The sequence below is a fragment of the Bombus affinis genome, chromosome 13, assembly GCF_024516045.1.
Source record: "Bombus affinis isolate iyBomAffi1 chromosome 13, iyBomAffi1.2, whole genome shotgun sequence".
In the NCBI taxonomy this organism is placed as follows: Eukaryota; Metazoa; Arthropoda; class Insecta; order Hymenoptera; family Apidae; genus Bombus; species Bombus affinis.
The window spans coordinates 2,224,947-2,249,878 of NC_066356.1; the positions used below are offsets into that span (position 1 = coordinate 2,224,947).

The 24,932-nt window shown below is 36.1% G+C and overlaps 1 protein-coding gene and 1 long non-coding RNA gene across 10 annotated transcripts in view; one reads left to right on the forward strand and one right to left on the reverse strand.

Annotated features, from left to right (window-relative positions):
• LOC126923452 (uncharacterized) overlaps positions 1-24,932 on the forward strand; it is a 130,081-nt gene that overhangs the window by 86,948 nt on the left and 18,201 nt on the right. Inside the window, exon 6 of one of the 5 annotated variants that reach the window (XR_007713162.1) lies at positions 10,321-14,184. The exons of 3 other annotated variants lie outside the window; for them this stretch is intronic. This is a non-coding gene — a long non-coding RNA (uncharacterized LOC126923452). Of the gene's footprint in view, positions 1-4,180; positions 4,987-10,320; positions 14,185-24,932 lie in introns of those variants that run through there. One more of the 5 variants, XR_007713163.1, reaches the window with a different exon arrangement.
• LOC126923435 (dipeptidase 1-like) overlaps positions 1-24,932 on the reverse strand; it is a 145,146-nt gene that overhangs the window by 57,025 nt on the left and 63,189 nt on the right. The window lies entirely within an intron of this gene.

Below are 24,932 nucleotides of genomic sequence, written 5' to 3' on the forward strand. Positions count from 1 at the left end.
AAAAATTATTTTTTAAGATTCCTATTTCTTGTGTAATAATGGCTGTATTGCAAATTTTTCTTTAACGTCGCTCTTTTACCACACAGAATTGCCAAAGGTTGTAAGAGACTCAATCAACTCAAGGTAGCCTAAACCCTTAAACGAAAAATTGTATTCTACACTTTCTACTTTTTTTCGTAAGTAGTATAATGTAAAATGATCTTCTATCGGTCGTTTACTTCTGTTTAGTTGTTAAATTTGTGAAAAATACTAAAAGAATGCGTATGATAATAATCATTAATATCTTTCTGTCGATTGTCTCCCATTATCAGGCTAAAACCGAGTAAAGCAGTAGTCGAAATCAATAGTTGGAAGAAAGTCCTAGAAACGACCACAATAGTCAACAGGAATAATTTTGGATAAAGTGACAGTTAGTGACCACCGACAAACCACAAAGTGGACATCATCTCCGGTAGGTAGAGCGTCAAGAGTTAGTTGATAATGTGCAACAGTTATTTATTGATTTAATTGAAAATAAAATTAATATCAAAATTTAAAGATTCGAATAAAATTTCTGACGTGACAAATGCGTAGTTGCATGTCATTTTATGACGTACCTATGCAATTTCGTTCATAAGTATCCCGACACCTTGGCCGATGTAGCTCATAACTTTTGATTTTGAGTTATACAGACTGTAGAAATTAATAATGTATCAACGATTATGATATTTGTATCTTTTTATTGTTAGAATATCAAGAAAGTAAACTGATCCACTAGTTGAATTTCAAAGACAGTGACATTTTATAAATTACATTTCACGCTAGCGATTCTCGGTCACGTAAACGATCTTTCGTCCAGTGGAACAATACGGACCAGAGGGAACGAGTTTCTTGCTTTGCTTTGAAACAAAGTGTCCATTTCGTTTATTTTCTAAGGCACTCGGTTCTATGTCACAACTCCGAGAAGCTTCTTCGCCCAGTAATCAATCAATTTACTTCTAGATCAAATTTCCTGCCCGATCCGGCAAAAATGCGAACGGATTAAAAAGCGAGAACTACGCTTCACCTTTGACGGATATTTTTATGTGCCATGGGCTTCTTTCGGTTAATAACTTTATGTTCAGTTACCTTTCTCCTTTTTCTTCTTTTTTTAGCTTTCTTTAGATATCTTTCTTTACATAACTACAATATTATATTATTAAATATTATAAGAATATTAAACATTTTTTGCGTATCGAAGTAAATTGACAAAGATATGAAAAATAAGTAAGATAATGTTGACTACGGTAACCAAATGACCTGATTCAGCTTCGACTTTATTTGCATGTATAAATAAAAGTCGGATAAACGTATGTTTTATTTTGGAAGGTTACTTCTTCAATTTTGGTGAGTAACGCAAAACATTATTTAATTGTATTAATCGATAGCCACTGGATTATCTGATTTATTACCGCGATATACTCTTCTCATTGACCACAATTGTTATCGATCTCACCTATTGCGATTATTATAAACGGCTAATTTCTTCGAACCGACAGGGAATAATGTAATTGATTTTGCATAATTGATATTTTAAAACTGTACTAGATAAGCCGTTTATTAATTTAAATTATAAAATATAATATCACAGAATAAAATGAAAATATTAGAAGGTATAATAAAAAGAATAAAAAAATATAGTAGAAAAATTTTTTTGAAACGGTCGATAGTATCAAAAGAAATGAAAATTAATCCATAACTGCACAACTTTCAACTAATATTTAATTTCTGGAGGCTCTCACTTAAGAGTCATTGTGACGTGGATCAGCTAAATTGCTGCGATTCGCAGTCGACTATCGCGAGACGACTTTTATCGTCGAACCGAGCGTAAATCGTAGCTCGAACCGATCTCTTTGGAATCGGACTTTCGAAATAATGCAGCACCGCTCTAGAAACTGGGGCAGCGAATCGAAAGGGGCCAGAGTCGAAGGAAAAGCCTGTTCACGGCTGGGCGTAGTTGGAAGTTCGCGTGAATTCCCGGCTTTCCTGTGTTTCCCGAGCGAAGCCGTAATACCAACGAGCCGCGACCGTGACTTTTGTTCTCGAATAAAAGGAAAACTTTGATCTACGCGAAGATCAACGTGAAGAAAACTTGAACAACCGTGAAGCCACCGCGAATGAAAGATGCATAAAACATTATCGACGTTCTATTAGACTTCGCGACGTTCGTCCTATTGAAAAGCTATCTTCGTCCAGCTCACGGTGTTCCTTGTGATGGCGTCTACTTCCACAAGGATGCTGCGACGCGACGTTTATGAAAAATAGCTGTAGAAAGTAAATCGATACCCAATTTCTCCCTATAGCCACGCTTGGATAAGATTGGATAGTTCAAAAAAACGTTTGTGGCGAACTTTCAGAAAAATTTCATAGTGCTGTATCTGTTTACTTTGGCGTTTTACCGAAGCCAAGTCAGTCCACGCTCAATTGAGATTAGATTTAATCTCAGTCTAACAAAAAATTGACCCAGCGAATTTGAATTAAACGTTGTATTTCGAATTCATTTGGATCTATACTTAGATTGAAAACAATCCAACAATCTCGTACAAATATGAAATCACAAATAGATCTATTTCAAGTCATTCATGATTTTATAAATTTAGAATCGTTAGAGATAGATTCGAATTACGATCCCTTAAATTCTATGTGAAAATTAAAATATCGGGATGTATTCGTTGGTGAAAAGAGTATGAAAAATGAATAAAGAAAAGAAAGTTAATGAAATAATTAAATTTTTAATAATTTCGTGTAATTCACCTATTTATTTTTAACATTTTACGTGCAGAACTCAAGCTAAATCGATAATGAGATAGCCATATTCACCCTCGTCAATTCCCTACTCTTTAATTCCGCTAGATTTCGCACCAATGCGAGCTTTTTATTTTCTGTCGTTTCTTTCCCCGTCACTTTTTACTCTTCAACTTCTCTGATATTACGTTTGCCCGGTTCTTTACCACTTTACGCGCTAGTTCAACACGATTTTTTCCTCCCGATGAAGTCTAGCCATCCCAGCTCGCATTACTTCCATTTTCGGTTCATTGTTCTATGCCGTTTCCACCCCGCACCACGTCCCTACGCTTCGTTCAGCTTTGCTCATCTTCTTTTTACCGCATTTACCTCCGCTATATCATCGATTCTACCTTTATCTCGTCTTTATCACCGCCACTTCCACCTCTATTATCTCTTTCACCCTTCGCTTGATCTTTAGGTCTAAGGCGGCGTCGTTCCACTACCTCTTAAGGGTTGAAACTTCAATGTCTGGCTAACGTTTAACTTTACACCGCAAACGCATTTGGCTATATCGAACGCAGTCTCCTTATTTTCTGTTCCATTCGAATTTTCTTCGGTTCCTTTGAAAATTTGTATTTTGCATTAAAAAATTTGCCACAGGTGAATGATAAATACAGTTACTCAGATTAATATTCTGACACGGTACTATTTATGTATTCGTCGCTTTGTATCAGAGAGAATGATTTCAATATCGTGTTACCGATTCAGCAGGAATATGTATTATCGTAGTCTGAAAGTACATAAACAGTTGCTTTCTAAATAATTTTGGGAGGACGCAAGTATATTTGAGAAAAAGATTCTTTCTTTCATTTTTTTTTTTTTTTTTCGTCGATTCTACGTTTTTCGTCAGTTACATTTTGTGATTTAACCGTTCCGTAGCAATTTGCATGGTAATACGTTATAGATATTAACAACGCTTGGTAACGATCGATATTATTAATTAATTTTGTTAAAATGCCGAATCAAAGCGGCGATTTATGCTGCAAGGGTAACTGATTGAATAGGATAAGTTATTATTGAAATACAATTATCAGATTAATTACTGTGGCTTAATTTAAAGATGAGTCGAATCATTATTAAAAAAAAATCTATTCTATAATTAATTTATTTGCTAGAGATAACGATTAATTAGTCTTTGATTATTAACAACTTTTCAATTGATTGTACAACTCTTCAACCGTAGATTAGTGGGAATAAAAATTAACGTTTATTATCACTATTTTCAAAATCCAAGCAAACGCGTAAACACGCCATCTCAACCTTCCATCGCGAAACGCGAAAACACCGAAGACGGCTACATCATAACGAACACCTCGCGTTCCGTATTTCAGTCATTGATCACGCAACTGATACTTCTCCGTTTGTCTTCTTGCAGTCGTCCAATATCGAGCAAAAACGACGAACGTGAGAGAGAATCATTTTAGTCGCCGAGTAAAAATGCCGATCGGTTTGAAGAAACGCAATTACGGCATTCCGCGTGAAAGCATCAGAGAATGAGCTTGCTATATACATGTATAACAGTACTGTGGAAAACGCTAGCTGCCGGAAATCCATTTTGCGCGACGCTGTCGTTGGAATTTCTAACAGGCCAACCTCGCGGATACATTTTGGTGCACAGCTGGGTTGATATCCTCGATGTTATTAGAGGAAAGAAGAACCAGGAAGGAGCAAAGAGAATGGAAGCTGTGTGCCAGACTGATTGCAAACGAAAGCACAAACGTGAGTCGAAGTAATATTTGCTTTCTTTTTTTAGTATTTGTTTTGAGGAAGTTTACATGGGTTGACGAGAGCCGATTGGATTTCATGGTGACTACCATTGACCCGCTTTTTTCTCTTTTTATTCTTTCTTTCGAGAGGGAAAATCGACGTTCATTGTTACGGAAACTGGAATTGCATCGTGAAGGCAATTTGTGGAGCGTGTAACGCTATTGTGATTAATTCTGGCTGTTCTGGCTGTCAGAGAATTCAATTGGAACGTAAAAGTATGAAACTGATACTAAATGAATGAACGGCCATGATGAATTCGCGAAACGCCTGTTTTATCACCATTTTATCGGGGAATTTTCGTGAATTTTATTGTACAGTTCGCATTCAGTTCTCTTTCGGGGTGTAATTAGGGTGTCGTGTCCAGTAATTTCTGTCGTAGGACGTGTATAGGATGTCGATCGTATATTTCGGCAGACTTTATGAGCTGCTTTCTATTGTTATAAAGTCGAAATGTTCTAACAATCACATATATACGAAATAATTGGTATTGTAGAATATCGTTAATTATTCGATGTTTAATTATAATTTATTATAATTTAATATAGTACATGTTTTCGTTATCATTGTTGGACCAATATTTTTAATTTTCTGCTCTATACAAATGATAAAAAATGAAAAGCAATTTCTAGAATTGTAGATGGAGAAACGTATGATGTGAAAAATATAACTAGTAGTTGTATTTTTAAATTCTAATTCAGATTCAGTCGCTCGTGTTATCGCGTTATGTGATCAATACCTTGCTGCTCTCGTCCTCGTAGCGAGTACACTCGGTTCGCAATGAACCGTTGAACGACGTCCAGATGACTGACTTTTCCCCGAACGACACACGTTCAAGGACTTGCAATTTCGTGGCACCGAAGTGTCGTGATACTTTGAAACGTCCTCGTAAAACAAGTGATTTTCCAGGAAACTGTGAATTCGCTACTAGCGATATAAAAAGTTGTCTGATAACGCTTCCAGTCGACCTCTGTATCGTTCTTGTTTTCTTTCTCTTGAAACAAAGGAAATAGGCCATATCCACAAAGGAAAAAATTTATGATTTACATTTTTTTATAAAAGGGACACGACGATTCTAAACTCGATGTTGTAACATCGAACACTACCAAATACTGTTGCTGTTTTAATGTGTTTTAATATTTAATATTGTTTCGTATGCTGGAATTAGACGTTATATGGAGCATCTGAAGGCTTTGTCGGCGAGTCGGGCGAGGGTTGGACGAGGAAAAGCTCATCTGACAATTTTTTAATAAACTCACTTTTTGCTGTCTACTATCCTACTATCTTTCTATCTACTATTTTCTACTATAAAACATTTTTAATCTGTCACTTTGTTAACAAAATCATAAAAAATATATTAATTGAATTTCCACGATTGATTTCTCCTTTTGATGATAAAATATAGTTTAAAAAGATAAAGTGCGGATTAAATAGTCAAACTTGGGAAAAATCATTACACTGCGTACTTATTACCTGTTTTTGTAGGAAATAATTCTTAGAAATAATTTTTCTAATAAATTTTAATTTCCACTTTTCATTTCAAATGGTCATATTTTCAATCGATTTCTTTTTCTCTACTGATACCCATTCAGATGAATATTGCAAAAGCTTGTTCCGTGGGCAATTCTCTGGTTGTATAAATAATCTAATAGTATAAACTCGCCGCAGTACATCTGCGGCTGGTTTGTGTAATCTGAGGGCAGTTATCCCCGCGGGAATCTCCCTTTACGTGTTCAATCCTATATAAACAGATTCGTAGTTCCCATGTAGCGTAAATCTCGTCTAAACAAACCCTTTGCAATACTTTTTAATATTATTTGATAAGCTAAATAGTTTCTATTTTTCAATTTTTTTACAACGGAAATTCGCAGGGAGTATTGCTTTTTTAGAGAAATTCCATCTTGTTTCATTAAGGATGAAATTATTAAGAAAAGGTAAAAGTGACTTGCGATTAGTGTTTCTTAATTCTTTCATTTCAATTTCCTGATTCAATTTAAAAAGTTACTTATTCGCCCAAGCAATGGCAATTTTTAAATTCAAACTTATAATTTTTGAGACGGTTTTCTTTTTAATTAGTCAAAAACGTATATTACTTTTCACATCATTCGGCATAGAGTAAACGTGGTAAACCAGAAGGAAATTATTTTATCTAGAATTTCTCAAATTGCTAAGCACGTTCATAAAGTTCTTTCAAAGTTATCCTCAACGAAATGAATTTTTTTGCTTTAGTAATTTCGCAGCTAGAAATTGTATCTCGTGGAAATGAAAACTCACGAACGAAGCTACTTAAAAATCGATGTATCCATTACAACGGGTGAATCTACTTTGATGCCTTCGGTGCATCGGGACATCATCTCCCACCCGTATGCGCGTACTCGTAAGTTCATTTCATGCTATACGTGTGTTTTTCGGTCACCAGGACCGTTCCATTTCTTGACTCGACAGGAAGATCTTTGGTATTAGGAAAATGTTGGTATTTTCCTTCATTGAATATACAGGATATTTAAAAAACTTGAAATTGAATTTCAAGTATCTACATTTATCAATATATTTCTACTTGTTTGGAGTATTACATGCTCCCGAGGGTTTGATCTAAACTTTCTGAAACGTCCTGTAAAAAGAAACAGGAAAACAACATAGGATCTGATGAATTTTTCTTTCCATTCGTCTTCTTCGTCTCCTTTCTCTCGATCTTAAATGCGCGTTCTTCTACACACGGAACACGCAAGCGTTTTTACTCGAGACAATTGGACGACAAAGGAATTAAAAGCGGGCTACATTATGTAACCGCCAGGCTGCTGTTTGCTTCGTTATGAAACTAAGCGGCATACTTTAAGAGGCTCTCGCCTTTAAATAGCCTCCCGGGTACGATGAGATGGACAGAGATAGAAGAAACTGGAATGAGAGAGTATCTGGAAAACCGTGGGGCACTTTAGCAGTTAGGACGCTCCTGTTTTCTGTCTTTTCGCTCTCGTGTCCTCTTTACTCGTCTCTTTCTGACTTTTTCCCCCTTTCTTCTTCTTTCCTTTGCCTCTGTTCTTTTCGTACTCCACCCACCCGGCCAACCATCCACGCAAACACGAGCACATCTCTTTCTGTCACCTGGTTCTTTTGTGAAATATACACTACCGCTCATACGTATACGGACGCTTTGATCGATCTGTAGTATCAGAATGCGAGTTCTAACAAACTATGCGCAGTGACATTTTAACGTATGTATATGGGAGACAAACACACGGAAGAAATCTTATACAGGGACAAGATATGTTTTTAATTAATTCAAAAAATCCTTCAAACATTTGGCAGTCACTTTTCACCATACTCTAAGAAGTCACATGATCTAAGACTTACATCATCTACCTATTAAATAGTATAACGAGATTTCTGCTTTGTATATTTTTACATCTTTGAATTTCTCGTAAATTACACAGCAGCAGTCTATTATTATTATATCATTGATATAATCATATAATTGATAATAAAATTGGGAAATTTACCAAACACGAAATTCATCAATTTTCGAGAAACAGCTTCTGAGAGATACTATATACGATTTGTATCAAATATCTGCTTTGTATCAAGAGATTTGTAATACTGATACGGCTTACTGTGTGTTATACGCTATGTATCGTATTCATGTCATAACTGTATATCATCCCGCAGCAATTATGTAAATGTCTGTTGTATCGGTATATATTATAAACTCTGATTCTCTAATCTTTTCGTAGAATATTATTTTCACATAATTCAGATTTTAAGAGGGTAATGGAATTAATGTTTCGATTTATATTTATTATATTCGTAAACAGTTAGCCGATTTAAGAAGCCACAACCGTAAAGAATTCAAATAATTGCAGGTGTTTTTATCGCAGAATTGTATAATTACATCACGTGCAGTTTAAAAGTAAACAAATGTGTAGGTACTCTTGAGAGATAGTGTATCTCGGTGGACTCAAAGGAGAAGACTTTCTTTCTTGCAATCCGTTTTTCAAGTGACGACCAGGTTTTATCCTCGTTACTGTACTAGGCCTGCAAATCTCTTCTCTTCCTGTCTTCTTTTCTTTCTCTCTATCTGTCACCTTTTTTCTCTCTTTCTATGCGCTCACAAAATTCTATGGGATCTGGGATTAACTCTGTCTCGAATGTGATTTCGGTGAAGTGTTTAATCGCGTTTCTCTTCATTTCTTTCTTCGGTTCCTTTATTTCCCTTTTGAATCCTTCTTCCCGTCAAATGGGAAACCTGGGCGTTCACGCGGCGCTCCACGCGAGAAACCGAATTAACTCGAGCAGCCGCGGCATTAACGTAAATAATGCTGTTCACTAGATGTATGCAAATTAAACTTGCGACAGATTTAATTGCGTAATGGCTTCATTAAGATTTATACGTGCACCGGCTCGAGTGTGCTTCCGGCATATCGAGACAATTTGTTCGAGTGTGGCTCTAATTAGTCTTGAAAAATAAAAGATTCTTAGGAAATAGTCATGAAAAAATAAAAGATTCTCATGTACGAAGAGAATCGGAGAATTCTTAAATATTCAAAATCTAAGGGATAAAAATCGTCTTTTCGCGTATTGCCTTTAATAAATATTAGAACATCTAATATTTATTATATACAAAACGTAATAACTGATTTAAGTTAGCAAAGTATGATTTGACGAAAATTATATGTTTCTTGCAAGACAACGACCGAAAAGTAGACGGTAGTTTAAGAGAACTTGAAAACCTGAGAAAATCGAACTCTTCGTTAAGCTGTAAATGCTAGAGAAAATTCCAAAATTTATCGTGAATGATCAGTGTGAATACATACCTATGCGACTTTAGTTTCACACAATAGTCTTTATAAAGGATTTGTAACAGAGTAGAATTATTGGAAATCGATAAATTCGGTCCGTCACCGAACTGATATCTATGGAATATAGTTATTTGCACGTTTGCACCTAGATACCACCGAGTCTTTAATAAATCCAGACTTCTGTATCACGGTTGAATTAATCGGTCTACCCAGTTATTTGTTTCAAGTTCCACAAATCGTGTCATCTGTTTATCGTTCAAATCCTTCATTAATCAAAGTATCAGAATCTTGCTATTGGCCATCATGGTTGAGATGACATATCAGAAAAAGAGGACACCTAAGATAAAAGAAATACCAGAGAAAGAAATGTTATTTAATTAATTTCTAATCTTATTTTACAATTCTACTGTTCTTCCACGCTATTTTACCGAGAGTTCATCCATTTCATTTGCAATAAGTACCAGCAATGCGTACAAAACGAAATCCAGATCGTTAAAACAAATAGTTCGAGTAGTTAAAATAAATTGTTCGTGATAAATAGTTAAAATAAATAGTTAGAAGGGAAAAAGCGGAAAGCGATCGAGAGATTCTTCGTCGTTACACTTTAATTCGTTATAGATCAGCGACACCCTTTTAAATGCGACGCGAAACGGAGCGTAAAGTTGATCCTAAACACAGCAAGAAAACGTACTTTGGATGGAATCGGTTTCTCCGCCGGTGTAACAACATTTGTTCAGCGAAAGCATGCGATCCACTACGTGTTTGCTATTCTTCGGCCGCCTTCGTATAGCGTGATGCTTCCTGTCTCTCTCATTCTACCTAACCGTTGCTTGGATCCCTTTTAGAGTTATCGGTCGTTCCACAGACGAGCGATTTCCCGTTAAATCGGCCGCCAGGCAAACTGAATGAGAACGAGTTTTCGACGATGTAATAGGGTTGTCTTCTTTCGTCTCCCCAGGCTTGGCCTATCGTTCGGATTAACGGAGGGTAATGGACACCAGAAAAGTTCTCTGAGACCTGCGTTCACCCTGGTACCACGGGACTACGCTCCATTTTTGTCTCCATCCGGCTATCTCGTCGCGCGAGAGGAGCCATGCATAAAAGCCGTCGGCAAAGCAACCTACCGACACATTATGTAACGACGTTTAAGCTTGACGAGGCGTGAAGCGTAACCTTCCGCCTTCGTCGTCGCTCCTGGTCAGTTCGACCGATCTCTCAGGATTTAATGCAGTTACAGGTGAGCAGTCTGTGATGGTAGACAGCCCTGCACCACGCCGTTTCCAACGCTACCTCGAAGGTCAATGATCTTACGCCGACGTCTGTGAAACGCCTTCGGGTATGTTAAGAGCTTCAGGCATTCGATTTTGCGATAGCTACATACGTGTTTGGAATATGCTCTTGTGGAATTTTTAGACTGAACAGAATTTAGACTGGAGCGTAACTACGTCCTTATTCAAAAATTTCAGATATTGCCAGTTTAGGGATTAATTTGATTCTTTCGGTGTAAAAATGATGCAAAATGTCCAAATATGGACTAACCTTGTAGATCGTGTTGTTTGTCCCCTCGTGTTATATTGTACATCTAACGATTTTCATCTAACAATGTGTTATGTTTATTAACACATTGTTATACCACCGGTTATATTGTTATATTATAACAATATAACACAATCGTGTATATATTGTACATCTAACAATTACTTCACGATGTTCCTTTGTTTATAAAAATTGTATAAAAACCTTTCAAAAGACACGACGTTTTGCAGAGGTTGCACGATACCAACGAATGAGCTAACATTAAAAGTCATTTTTGTAAGCAAGCTCCGTGACAATACAAACCGCGTTTGATATTGTACGTCAAAAGCGAGTCCGAGCGGCACCGTTATACAACCGAGCACAAGGCTCTCATTACAATTGTTGCTTCCTGCACATAGCCAGACCAGCGAATTTCTATCAACAAAATGTAATCGGTGTTCTATTTAAGAAAATAGAAGTCATCGTCATTAGTTCAGAACTCGTGGCCACGTATAAGGTTCAAAAGGTGCGAAATAAAAAATAACAAGACAAAAGAAAAGGGAAATGTAGAAAAGGCCAGAAACATTGAGTTATTTACTTGACTCGAAATTGATTAAAATTTCAGGTCAGAAATTGGATAAATTTTTAGTTCAAAGACAAGCCAAAATTTCAATGTAGAAATTTTGTCGAAAAAGATTACTTTTCTCCTTTTTATTTGATTTATTTTTCCACCAAAAAAAAAGAAAAAAATAATTTTTCACTTCCTTAAATTCACTCGATTTCATGAGAATTGAGTATTTGAGCTACACACTGGAAATTGGAGTATTTTATTCCCTTTCCTCGTAACAATAAGTCGAAGGAAAAAAGGAAAAAAATTTGGCAATTCGTCCGAAGCGAGTCCGGATTAAATGTTTGAAGAAACGTGGCTCGCATTCCGCTTGTTTAAGTTATGAATAGGTTCCGTAGGAAATCTCATCAGAAAGTTTTCATTGAAAAGTGCAATCGCGTTTGCGTTGCACGCCACGCTGTTTCCTTTCGTGTTACTCCGGAATTTTGCCGGTACTTACTCCTACGAAAGGAAAGAGTAGAGTTTCATCCAGGAAACAAATAAGTAAGACGTATCTTCTTCAAAATAGAGTCTTATTATTAATGTGTGTTGCAGCTGGAGGCAGCAGTTTGTATTCTAAGAGGGTCATGCACGTTTTTCACAGGTAAAACCACGGGGAATGAATAGGAAAATACCGTGATTTCGTGCTTTAATATTTCAAATGTATTTCATTTACTTTGTTCCTTTCCTTTTTTCTTTCTTGTTCTTGTAGTAGTTTGAACTTGCGTTTAAATATTTTAAATATTTTATAATAGAAGATTCAATTTCTTTTTATATATATTTAACGTCGCGTCGATTACGGGGTTGTTAACAACGACGTTAGGCTCAAACTGATTAAATTTTAGTGCACTTATTTTTATTTCTTTGAGGAAATTTAATGTGTTTGATAAGTGATCTTGCATTGTTAAGCCTGTGTCACGTTCCATTCCATGCCTCTGTCTTTGCGTTTCTGTATATCTACATTGATAAAGTATGTGAGTGGCTTAATTGTTGATTACGGTAAGTTCTAGTTGTTCTTGCGAGCTTAATGTATGTTATTTGCAGTGTATTTTTTTTATAAGAGAAGAGCAACTAAATACATTTATTTATGTCTGCAAGAAAGAAACGTTTCATTGAAAAATAAGAGCATACGGGGATAGTTTTTGCAGTCACCGAACATTGCCTATAAATTATTCTTTCTCGCTACGACTTTCCCGAGCAATCTGTTATTTTCGATACACCTCGATTTTGATTTATCGACATTCCTGTCACAGTGGCCTAGTTTTTTACACCGATCATTAATTTATCACGAGTTAATTGATACTCTGCTTTAATTACGAATCGTCTAAATTAGCTCTATCTCAATTTTCGCCTGATTCTGCGTTCAGCTGATTCTCGGCTATAATGTTGTTTCGAAGCGAGCCGTACACGCATTCCAAACGCTATACTCGCAATATTTCGAATTTCGATTAATTGCTTTGCCGTAGGCCACGTGCCCCGTATTGTTCTAAAATCGTTCACTTAATAGTAATGCACCCCCAATATTCGGTTTTCGCGAGAACGTGCACAATGCTGCAAATTAAATCGCGAATTGCCGTTTTCGTCCCGGGCGGAAATTAAAATGCATTGTAGAGCAGATCGATACCAGTCGCTATTTTCGTTAAATCTGTGCGATCTGTCTATTGTAAATATCATTATCGTGAATGGGTTTCGATAGCCGTTTCGTTACTTATCGTTATGAGAGAAATTTCAAGTAATTAGTTTAATACGCGAAGTTCGGTGTTTTGTGTGCATTCCAGTGGTTATAAGATATCATGACGAGTATAATAAATAGATCGCGTGTTTCTATACAGATTTGTATTTTCATTATATTTTATATTATTTATACCAATGTATTAGATTGTCCGAAAAGTTTCTTTCATTGTATGAGGAAATAATAGACGCACAACGTTTTTTGTTTTATATTATTTTGTCGAATTACGTACGATCCATTTTGTTCTGTTGAGATAAACACCGTGAGATTTCACAGACTTGGTTTCATGTTTCTATGAAGGTGCATTGTTGTAAAAAACATATTTGCGGAAGAAAGGCACTTTTCGGACAACGTAATATATATAATATTTATATATTATATTTATATTATTATATTGTATATTATTATATTTACTTTTACATGGGACAGAGCTGAAGCAATACAAATTATTATAGGCAAACTTGTCATCAACCAATCAGATTTTTATACTCAAATTGAAATATAGAAATGTTAATACCAAAACATTTATTCCTATGTCTCCTATGATTTTCATATAGCATTTTATAATAAAGTTCCACACAAAACGCGCTGTCTAGAATCGTATCAGGTTGGAAGATTAAATCAGTCGTCCGAAGAAATATGTTGGTGGAAAATATAAAGGAAAAACGTGAAGGTGAGTGGGGCCTGGATACGATGGAGTAGAATAGAAACGAAAACGTGACAAAAGGTAGCACACGTGGCAATCACCTCGTTAGCGCGCCATTCGCCTGGAAAGGCGCTTTTTCAAGTAGTTAGGGTTCGGGATTTCACGGGAATGGAAAAGACGGGAAAAGAAAATTGTGGGTAAGGTCTTTGTGCGCGCGAAATCATGGCTCTCGAACTTCTCGCATCTCGAGGACGCTATTGTGTCCGCCTATTGGCTGGATCGTACGCGATTTTTCACCCTTCCTTCAACAGGGACCCCTTCTTCAGACGCGTTTCTCCTTTCGCGATTTCTTTAAAGTTTCTCTGCTGCTACCACAGCAGATGATTTATTAGTCATGTTGAAAAGAATCGTTAATGGCTTGGCATTTCGTATCAGCGACGAAGAATAAAGTAAGTGTTATAATACATAATATAGCGTGAGTTTACGCTACGCTTGAGTGAATTTTATTTGAGATAAAGATAACAGATAACGTCTTGAAAATAACATGTCAGTTTCAGTATTGCGTCGATCAATCCGAAACTTTTTAATGTAAAAAGGACAATGATTTCATATCGGACTAACTCTTGAACATTTTGAAGTAAGAAAGATATAATAGATTACACTTTAGATACATTACATTTAGATTACATAAGTTATAAAAAAGTTTTATTCGCTGAAATTTATAAAGCACGAGGCATAAGATAAATATTGTTACGAGAGCTTTCATAGTGTCAGAAATAATAAGATATTAATAACGATATAAAACGTGCTTTATTAAAAATGTCAGAATGTAAATTAAAATTATAATTTGTATGATAACATATATTAATACTTTGTAGCCGAATCGTACATATTAATTATTACTTTAATCTGAATATGTATGAAAATTTTAATTTAGTTATATGTAAATTATTTGAAAATTGAACGTAAATGATGATAAATATGCAAAATTATTCATTAGATGCTTAACAGTGAATAAAATTTCGTTAAACATAAATAAGACTGTCGCGTATTCCATTAATACATATGGTCTAACATTGTTTGTTGAAACAGATCATCTTTTCTATTCAACAATCCACTAGATTTATTCTTTCGTTATAAAGAGAGTGAATTCAATATTTTGTTATCGAAGCGTTTTAGCAATCAATTCTTCTTCGATCTCGAATACGTAATAAAATATATCTGGTATCAAAAACGCTACGATATTCTGAACAGCCTAGTGAATTTCAAATTCTTACTGTTGCCTTAATTGTGGAATTCCCGCTTTAAAATCTTGGTCAAATTACGAGTACAAATATCTGTTGCGTTAATACGGTTGCGTAAATATTCGTTTCGGGTAGAAACGCGACAAAAAATTGCATTTAAGTTTAGCAACAACCTTAATCCTAGAGGCTGTAAACAACGCGGACACATCTATTAAAACATTGTAATTTAATTTCTGCATGCTGTGCACGGTACAATATTCGTGCTCAAGAATTTTAATTAAAAACATTTCATAGAGAAAATTCGATGCTATGAAAAAAGGGGCAAAGCGGCGACGAAAAAGAAAAGAAAAAACGGCACAACGTAATTTTCGACTCTTCATAAATCCAGGAAATTTCGTTCGATTCACGTGGAAAGCACCGATGGCATCGACTTTTGAAGGTGGCTAGTATGGCGAATTGAAACCACAGACTGGCGGTTTCCGATTAATTCGCCTGGATACACCACACGGACACCTCTTTAATTCGATCGGTTCCTTTATTTATATGGCATTGCGTCCTTGAAAAAGAAATAGAAAAGAACGCAATAAAACATGAACATTTACAATAACAAATTTATGACACCAATTACTTTTAGATATTTAAATGGCCATTAAACAAGGTATTAGGTTAATTGGAAACTTCTGTATGGAGTTCTGTCTGAAGTTCTGAAATAAAAAGAAAAAATGGTTGAGACATAAAGGCAACAAGATCGCCTCTAATTTCGCGGCCTCCTCTGTAGCTTGCGATCGAGAATTTAATTTTCTCTCGAATTACGACAGTCTTCGTACCTTGCTAAAGCGAAATAATGAACCGAGTGGGCGGCACTGTTTCTTTTTCCTACCTTACCTATTTTTCTTTCGCTGACCGAGTTTCGAGTGCTGCTGACCTTCTATAGGACTTCAATTGACTGAAATCTCTTCTTCCATAATTTGCCTGCTATCTCGCCACGAAGCTGTATATGCAATGATGTACTTCGAGATGAAGAGAATCGACGCGATTCAGGTTGAGAAGAACGACGAAAGTTTCTTCTATTTCGAAAAGTTGCAAGAAGAATTAAATTCGACGGATGTTCCAATTCGATTCTCCGATGTTCTCCAATTTTCACGCGCAACTTTTTCTCTCGGATTGCTTTTCATTAATAATTTCAATTTAACACAGGGAAGCATAGATAAAAATCAAAATTTACCGTCATAATGAACAATTCCTGTAGTCTCGAAAACACGATTGTACATTGCGCGGATTAAATTATAACAAATTGCAGGGGGAAAATGCATGGAATCAGCGGTGCGAGAAGAATGTAATAATGATAAAAAGGATAATCTTTGCTGTAGGGTCGTTATTGTTTTAATACATTAGCTAGGCGCTTCTCTTTATGGAAATCCACCATCTGTTGGATCATGCAAAGATTTTCTTGTCGTTTAAATTAATTCACTCGCAAGTTAAATTACTTCACTATACAATTATTCATTATCCTTTTACTTAAAATTGCATTAGTTCATATCAAAACTGACACGTCTATCGATAATTCTCAGTCTATGCAATATCGAATTATTTTTACTTCGCTTTTCGCATTTGAGATTTACTGGATAACCGCATTTAAGTGTTGGGAGAAAACGTAAATTTACATTAAAGTATTAGAGTTTGAATTTCTTCTATTTCTTCTCGGTGCTCCATTTTCCGAACAATCTTAAATCAATGTGCACTCTGCCGTGTAAATTCTCTTTATAAGTGCAATTTAACACCAAATTCTTCGTAAGCTGGTAAAAGCGATCAGACACATCCACATGAGAAGCGGAAAAGGAAAACCGTCGAGTCATTGCTTCGGAGCTGAGGCATTTACTACTACGTGTTTAATTTGGAAAATTCGTTATTAATAATAAACCTTATTCCATTAAAACAATGATAAAAGGAGAAATTAAACTTTTAAACAATAATCATGTTCAACCCATCTAAATACATAGACATCCCTTATTGCTTGTTATTATAAGCTTTTATCGTCGTCTTATATAAATTATTTTCTTCACAAACACCTAATATAAATATCTCCGATTATATTTATCTATTGCTTTTGACTACTGTTTTAATTAATGGATATTTTGATGTCTCTGTAGACAGCCAAAAGAGAATGAATTAATGTAATTATCGATTTTGCCGGACGGTCTCGTGAAATTCACTTGCTTGTTGATTCGTCGAGAGTCTCCTTGAAATGAAATAAGGGGCGTGAGGTATTCAGGTGTTAAGAGAGGTCAAAGTGCCTGGCTTATGAGTCGCAAAAAGGTTCGCAGAATGAAAAGTCAGGGTTGCTACTTCAATATTGATCGATCTTCATTCTACGAAATAAGAGTCACGAGTTTCCTCATTTGTATTTTGTCGATCCAAAAATTGCTTTTCATCAGATTTCACGCTCTAATTAAACAATTTTTTGCTTTGCACGAGTTTAGAACAAATGTAACAAATATAACATTTTAGTCAGCGTCTCTAGTTCTTAATCTGTGATACACTGTAACCATCTTATCGATTGCTTGATAAATTTTAAAATTTTTGTAGTGGACTATGTCATTACAAGATTTGTCAATAAGATATGCTATCGTAATCGTCGCACAATCAGTATAAATCCATATGAATATATGGAAGTTCAATTCCTCGTGTTCCATAGGTATACAGGTACATAACAAGCGACAGTCCCTTTTTTATTTTTGCGATTCCAGTTCACTGAAACTCTGCAACTCATCTAGTAAGAAATACATCTGTACGTGGAATAGTTACAAGGAACATTCCATGTTAGGAAAGTGCTAAAAGTTTTTAGAGGCTTTTAATCCAAAGATCGATATAAATCGTCGAGTTTCCACGTTGCTTTCTGTATTTCGTTTCTTTCATTCCTCTTGCATCCCTTTTATGTATCGCCGCACAGCTTTGCTAAGCGAATAAATTACTCGGAATAAATTTTCCTTCAGGAAATCGAGTGATTTGGAGAATTTCCAACTTCGATATCTCGAGGTAGTCCGGAAATTAGAGACCCTGGTTTGTATACTCAAAGGAGACACAATCAATTCGAGAAGCAAAATGCTAGGGATGCACGAAATTGGCTCAAAAAATTATATTCCAATTTCAAATGCTGACTTTTTCCAGTATAGATAGTCAAAGATACAATCTATTTGATATTTTACCGAATGGCCCGCAATATTACAATTTTTAACATTAAAACTTCTTTACATTAGATAACGGGCGATAGTTCAACGCGGTTCAATTTCATCTTCCTACGCCGATAGAAATTTTAATTGGCCTGAGTTTCTTAATTTCGCACACATTTAGAAGCAAGAAGCATCACCGTTTCGGACAATTAGTTTTTCCGCCTCGTTCGTCGCGAGCTCATAATAAAGTTTGCACATTATGCACGCAAATTATACGTCCTCTGCACAACAGAGATGTTTCCATGCGTACTATAATGAATAATAAAATTTATTGCCACTGTGCTGCTGTTGAATCTCATATCTTGTTTATAATGTTCCGTGGCATATATCATCGTAGTTTGACGTAAAATGAAATTGGCAGTGTGAATTGTGCATTGATCCTAGAGAAAGAGTATTGTCTTATTAGTATATCGTTCGTTTGCTGGAAGCGTGATACGGAAACAATTAAAGCTTGTTTTGATTACCAAAGCCAAAGAATCACAATATCATTCGTAAGGGTGAATTATTGTTTTGGCTTTATTTTCATTGCAATATCCTTAGTAATCAAAGTATAATTTGCAGTGAGACAATTTAATAATGCTTTACCTATGAATGAGCTTGCTTTAATGAAAAATAACTATAGAGGCTAATACTCACGTACAATACGTTAGGAATTTAAGTCAATGAGACAATGAAAAACATTCGTATAGAAATACCTCTGTCCCTGTTACCTTTGTTTTTAAATAAATCATATATTTTCTATGCGAATTAAAATGCGATCGAAATTGTCCAAAATTTGGATACAAAATATATTTACAAATACGTGAAATCTTTATAGAGAATCGATCCAGCTAAAAAGTGCGTGCATTCCTAACTGGTTAATAAAAAAAAATTATACGTTAATGGGTTCAATCTTCCAATCTATAGCATCTTTATGTAACATCTACTCGCAAGATAATCTGAACAAAAGGAACTAATTAACCTGCAGACATGAAACGAGCAAAAAAAGGCGCAGCAAACAAACCATCGTGGCACATTCGTGCAAACAGGAGCAATTAAAACGCATGTCTGAACACGATTCGTTCTTTTTACTATCGGTCGTATATTCACATGGGGGTGGCGGGCTCCATTACCAGAGATACGGTTGCCTGGTGTGACCAGGGGCCATGTGTATGGCGGTAAACGAGAGTCGAATGGAAATTCGATAATAATTATTGCGAGACCGCGGCGCGAACCTCCGTAGCGTCGAAAAGCTGCGGGAGCAGGTCGCGGCTGTAGCGACCATAAATTCTGGGTCGGGCTACGTTATACGGCACTGCACCGCGCTCAGATTGGCCAAGGTACAGCCGGGAGCTAGACGAATGTGCACATTTATCAGGGTCGACCCCGGACGGCGGCTGATAATTCGATTAAAAAATCGTCGACCGCCGTCGTTGCGAAAAGACGAATCCCATCCTTGTCCTTTTTCTGAATATTTATCCCTCAAGCTAATCCCGCCTTTCCACTCTGGGCAAATTGCTCGCGGAAGGCGGAGAGTCCAACGGCAGGAGATGGATTACGCGACATCCTCGCGTGTTACCTAAGAAATTTCGTAATTTACGTTTGCATTTGCTTCGTCGTCTTAGAAATTTCAGAGGAGATTAATAAATTTTGGCGATATTTGTCGACTGCAGGTTGTCGGATTGTTTCATAAGCTTTGTGACATATCGCAGAAGAGCACGCTGAAATCATCGTGTATCATTTAAGGGTTTAGAATAGGAGCTTCAATGTATAGCATTGTTAACACGTACTGGGCGGTTTACGATGACGGAGCGAGGCGACAATGCTGCTTTTGAAAGACGTTATTCTGAGGATTTTTGGGATTGTGTATAAAAAAGATGTTAAGGCCAAGTATTATGGTTCCATATCAAGTTTGCGAGATCTGTTCGCTGAAGGTAAAAAGATTTGTACACGAGTTAAACTGGCGTGGCAACATTTGTCGAGCGAAAAGAAAGCTGGAAAGAAACATAGACAGATCTGTGCGAGTTATTTCGCGGATTTCCACGTTCATGATTGGTTTCCTTGGGATGTTTTTTCCCATTTAATTGTATGAAAGATAATCTGTTCCTGTTTACCACATATTGTACCACGGAAATATTAACGTTGCCATATTCCACGAATTCCTTTCGACAAAAATGAATTTTTGTATTTTAAAAGGTTGTGGTATCTTTGAGAAAGATGTAAGTTGCTAATTTGAATATTTCTTAATTCATGAAGATTTATATCGTAGCTCTATCTCACGATAACCCAAAAAGTTAAAATAAATTATTCCAGCATTTATAATTTTCTCCGCCATATTCACCATCAAGTTACATCTTTTTCACTAAAAGAATCGTTTGCCATTTTTTTTGATACTTCCATCGTTTATCGTTTCAATTTCTCCGTTAATATGCCGGTATATACTACAAACAAGAAAATGCCTATGCAATTGAATAACCACCTCATCTCATCTATCGATCGATCCCTTTTCGTTCGAGTATAACGATACTGCTGCCAATAATGCGCCGGGATATGCGTACATTCGAACGGGCATTACGGAATGTTATTATAACCGAGTGGAATTCTGTTGCGTGTACTACAGTGGATCACCATCCCGACTAAACGCCACTTCCGAACGATGCTGACATGTAAATGTTCGGTTAATGAGCTGCATATAATCGCGATTTCGCTTCGTTGTTCTTCACTCTGGACGCGAAGGCCAGTCGACGTTAAATTTGGCTAGGTTATTGCGATCCCTATGCTCGAATAGCGATCATCTCTTGAATCTCGAGATCGTAATTTCATGTTCGAGTGAAATCCTTCATTTCCTAAACTTCGATGTGTATTTCCTACTATAGAGAATATTTGTCATATGGAATTTTTTCCCACTTTTTTGATATATTATTTCATAGAAAATGGTCATTATTTCTAGTTTTAGGAAATAATTTCTCAATGTTGATAATTTATGCTTCCCTGAAAACATAGATATCACCTACGAAAGTAAAGAGTTTAGTTGTAGCCATCGCATAAATTATTCTTCGAAATTATAGAAGCAAATTTTGGACGCTCTTTTGGCTTTTCGTTTTCTAATTTACGAGCAAGGTTCTGACAAGCGGATGAAAATTTTGCGAGTATAACAACAGAGCTCTAACTTCATATCAATTTCTAAAACTTTAACGAGATATAGAGAGTGTAGTGTCGTAAACTTTCCTTTCTACAAGTATACGCAGTTTGCCCAGGTCGGGAATACTTTCTCATTTATTGGACAAGCGATTAAACGGCGCTTTATCACGAGAGAGCATTATGTCATACGAGCGTTTTTATGCTGTCACCCTTTGATGTGGTTTCCATGAATTACCCAGAACGTTGAAACGACAGTTTAAAGCTATTGAGCGTGTTGCATCATTTTCGATTTACGCCGATAAATTTGAAAAGGAAAAAATTCGGCCCGAGCCTATTAACAAATAATAATATCACTTTAACGATATTAATCTCATAGTAGCGTGTAAAAGAAACTTTAATAAATAATTTATTTGATAATAATCTTCGCCGTGAAATTAATTAAGAAAGTATCTCCGAAATCATTGTGATTGTAGAAGAAAAAATCGAGGCCAAACGAATCTGCCATTATATCGAACAATGCCGGTGCGAAACATATTATACCGCCCTTTGTTTCTTCCATTATACCTGTACTTAGCGCTTAAACACTCCTTTGAAGGAATGCAACCCGCTCTCGAGAGGGTTGCTCGCTCACCGGTAGGTATCACGTAAGAAATTACACCGAAAGAGTGGGACGCTAAAGGAGGTGAAAATATGGAATGGAGGACGGCAGGCGGTGTGGGTGTAATTATTTAAATATACGTCGCCGTCGGCGAGCTTCGAGCTGGAATATTTCACAGCTCGCGCCATATTACGCCAGTAACTTACGTCCGGCTATTCGGGCCAGATGTTTCTGGGAGGTTCAGATGGACGAGTATTTACGAGAGGAGCCGACCTCATCCGATTTCTCCGTCCCTCGGCTCCGATTCGTGTCACGTGGTCACGTCTAGCGGTGGAGTGGGGATAGAACGCATAGTAGTGGGGATGTATTGTGCGGTGGTGGGGTAAGCGTTGTTGGGGAATAGTTGCGAGGGTGGGGAAAACGGAGGTGGCTGTTGTGCCCGATATTGATGTCAAGGTCTTCCATCTCGGTCGTACTCTCTTCTCGCGTGGGTCGCGCGAAATCAATAGGATAAAATCGTTGCCGACAGGCATCTCGTTTCTTCTCGCTTCCCACAGCTTCTGACTGCGTTTTAAGCGATGTAACTAGCGGCGATTAAAGCGTAACATGCTTTGGAATTTATTTGGGGTTTACATCGTGCTCAAGCTTCTTCTGCTCAGCCTTTGACTTTGAAAAATATCCTTCGAACGCGCTTGTTACTTTCGAGACGAAAAGCGAGATGGACAACATAAGCCATAAAAAACAATGCTTCCGCTGAGAAATACGATAAATTGTTTTCACATTTGCAAGAAATATTTGATGTATTTTTTCCATTTCAATATGAAATATTAATATCTGCAGATCATGGACGGTCTGGTATCAACGATAGACATGTTTTACTCGTTATAATATGTCTAGTTCATTATTTCTGACTAGAGTCTTTAAATGTGCTCACAAATGACACCCATAAAGTTCCAGTCAGGTGATTGAAGATGCAATTCTGCTGGACCTCCTCTCTGATCTATCTCTCACTAAAGATTCCATTTAAATGTTGTCTCACATTCATTAAGAAATATGATGGAGCATCTTTACATCAAATATGATCATAGCAGTCGTGCTTCATTATTATGCTAATGAAATTAGAAATGTTAATGAAATTTCAAAATGTTTTGTATAATACACACAATACACGTAATGATTTTTTATAGTAAGAGTTTCAATATATTCGCGAGCCACTGTGCGTTGATTAAACATTTTTTATTTTTCTCGGTGAGTACTATAAGCTCACTAAATCTTAGAGCTCAGTTTTAACATCCTATATATTCCCAACTGTGGAAACCTTTATCATAATTCGTAAAATTTTATGCTTTCTTCCAGAGAGTTTCGATACTTCTTTTTCCTTTTCGTAAACGCAGAAACTTTGCAACTCCTTAGTACCATCGGTTTATATTCGTGCATCGTAGCGGCCGTTAATCACCGTGACTTTAATTCCAGTGTTATCACATGCAGCCTCTACTCTACTCCTCCGGGAGGACCAAGTTGTCGTATGTAATAAATTATGTCTCCTGCTTTGTTTCTATGTCCGATTGTTTCCTTTCTTCCCTGTGTTCTCAGCAACGATGCTGTACGAAGGCCGTTTCTTGCACCTCCGTCTTCATTTCGCTCTTCTTCGGAGAAAGCGACTCCAAGTTTCCACGACTGTTTAACACGTTCGTTATCGTTAGAAAGGTTAGTACTTTTTTATCTATTAACGTTTGCTTTATTCATAAGAGAGGTAATATCAAAAGAGAAGTTTTACTTATGACTATAATAAAATGTCAACTATTATAATGAAAATCCTTCTAACGATGATGATTATTTATTAACATGCGGAAATATTGAATCGCCTTTTCTGAACTTTTTGTTGCATTTGGAATTCGTGTATCGATAGCGATAAGTAGCGACAGTTTATGTATTTATGGGAAATATATAAGTATAAAAATATATAGAATGCATATAGTAAGGAGGATTACGTGAAATACCTCAGCTAAACCGTCCATTATGATATTTAATGAGTGGAAGAATTCTCTCTATATATATTTTACTTTGTTATCGTAAGAATTCACTGCGTAAAGATTTGCATTTAAGATCCAACGATAATAATGATTTAAATTATTATAATAAGGCATACAATATCTTAATAATATTTCTGCGATTGTAATAGCAAATTCTATGTCTGCATGATCACAGAAAACGTTTGGATAGGTTCAAATGGAATTGTTCTTGCGTGGCAGCTCTGCGAACACTCCATAACACATATGCCCCTTTATATTGTCTGATCACAAAACTCGATATCTACTTTGACGAGTTCGAATCTACCTATACCATTTCGTCGATTGACGTCAGTGAATGCACTAGACACGTTCATCGATTTACTTTCAACGTCTCTTGTTACCGATTAATATCGAAGGTTCATGGTTTAGCGTCCGTTCCCCGAAACGCATATTTCATTTTTATCTTTCAAATTTATTCATTTTCTTCTAATACTAGAGATTCTTTAGAATCAATATTTTTTAAATTTATTTTTAAAAATAACAAGTGCAAAAATATTAATTTAAAGCAACAGAAAAATGTTATTTTAAATTAACATTTATTTAGTTCTTATGTTTGAACAACGAAGTGACTGAGTGAAAACATAAATGTAAACTACTTTTTAATATACATACGATCCGTTTTTAAAAAATATTTTCAAATAGTGATTACTGGAAGTAAATATCATTTTTCATATCCAAATATTAAAATTGTATTGTAAAATTAGGAAGTTAGGTTGAATAGTCGCATACAACAAAAATAGTCGCGGTTGGTATTTATGAGAGTGCTTTGCCTTGCGGAAGTTTTAAGTTTAAAATAAAGTGCCACG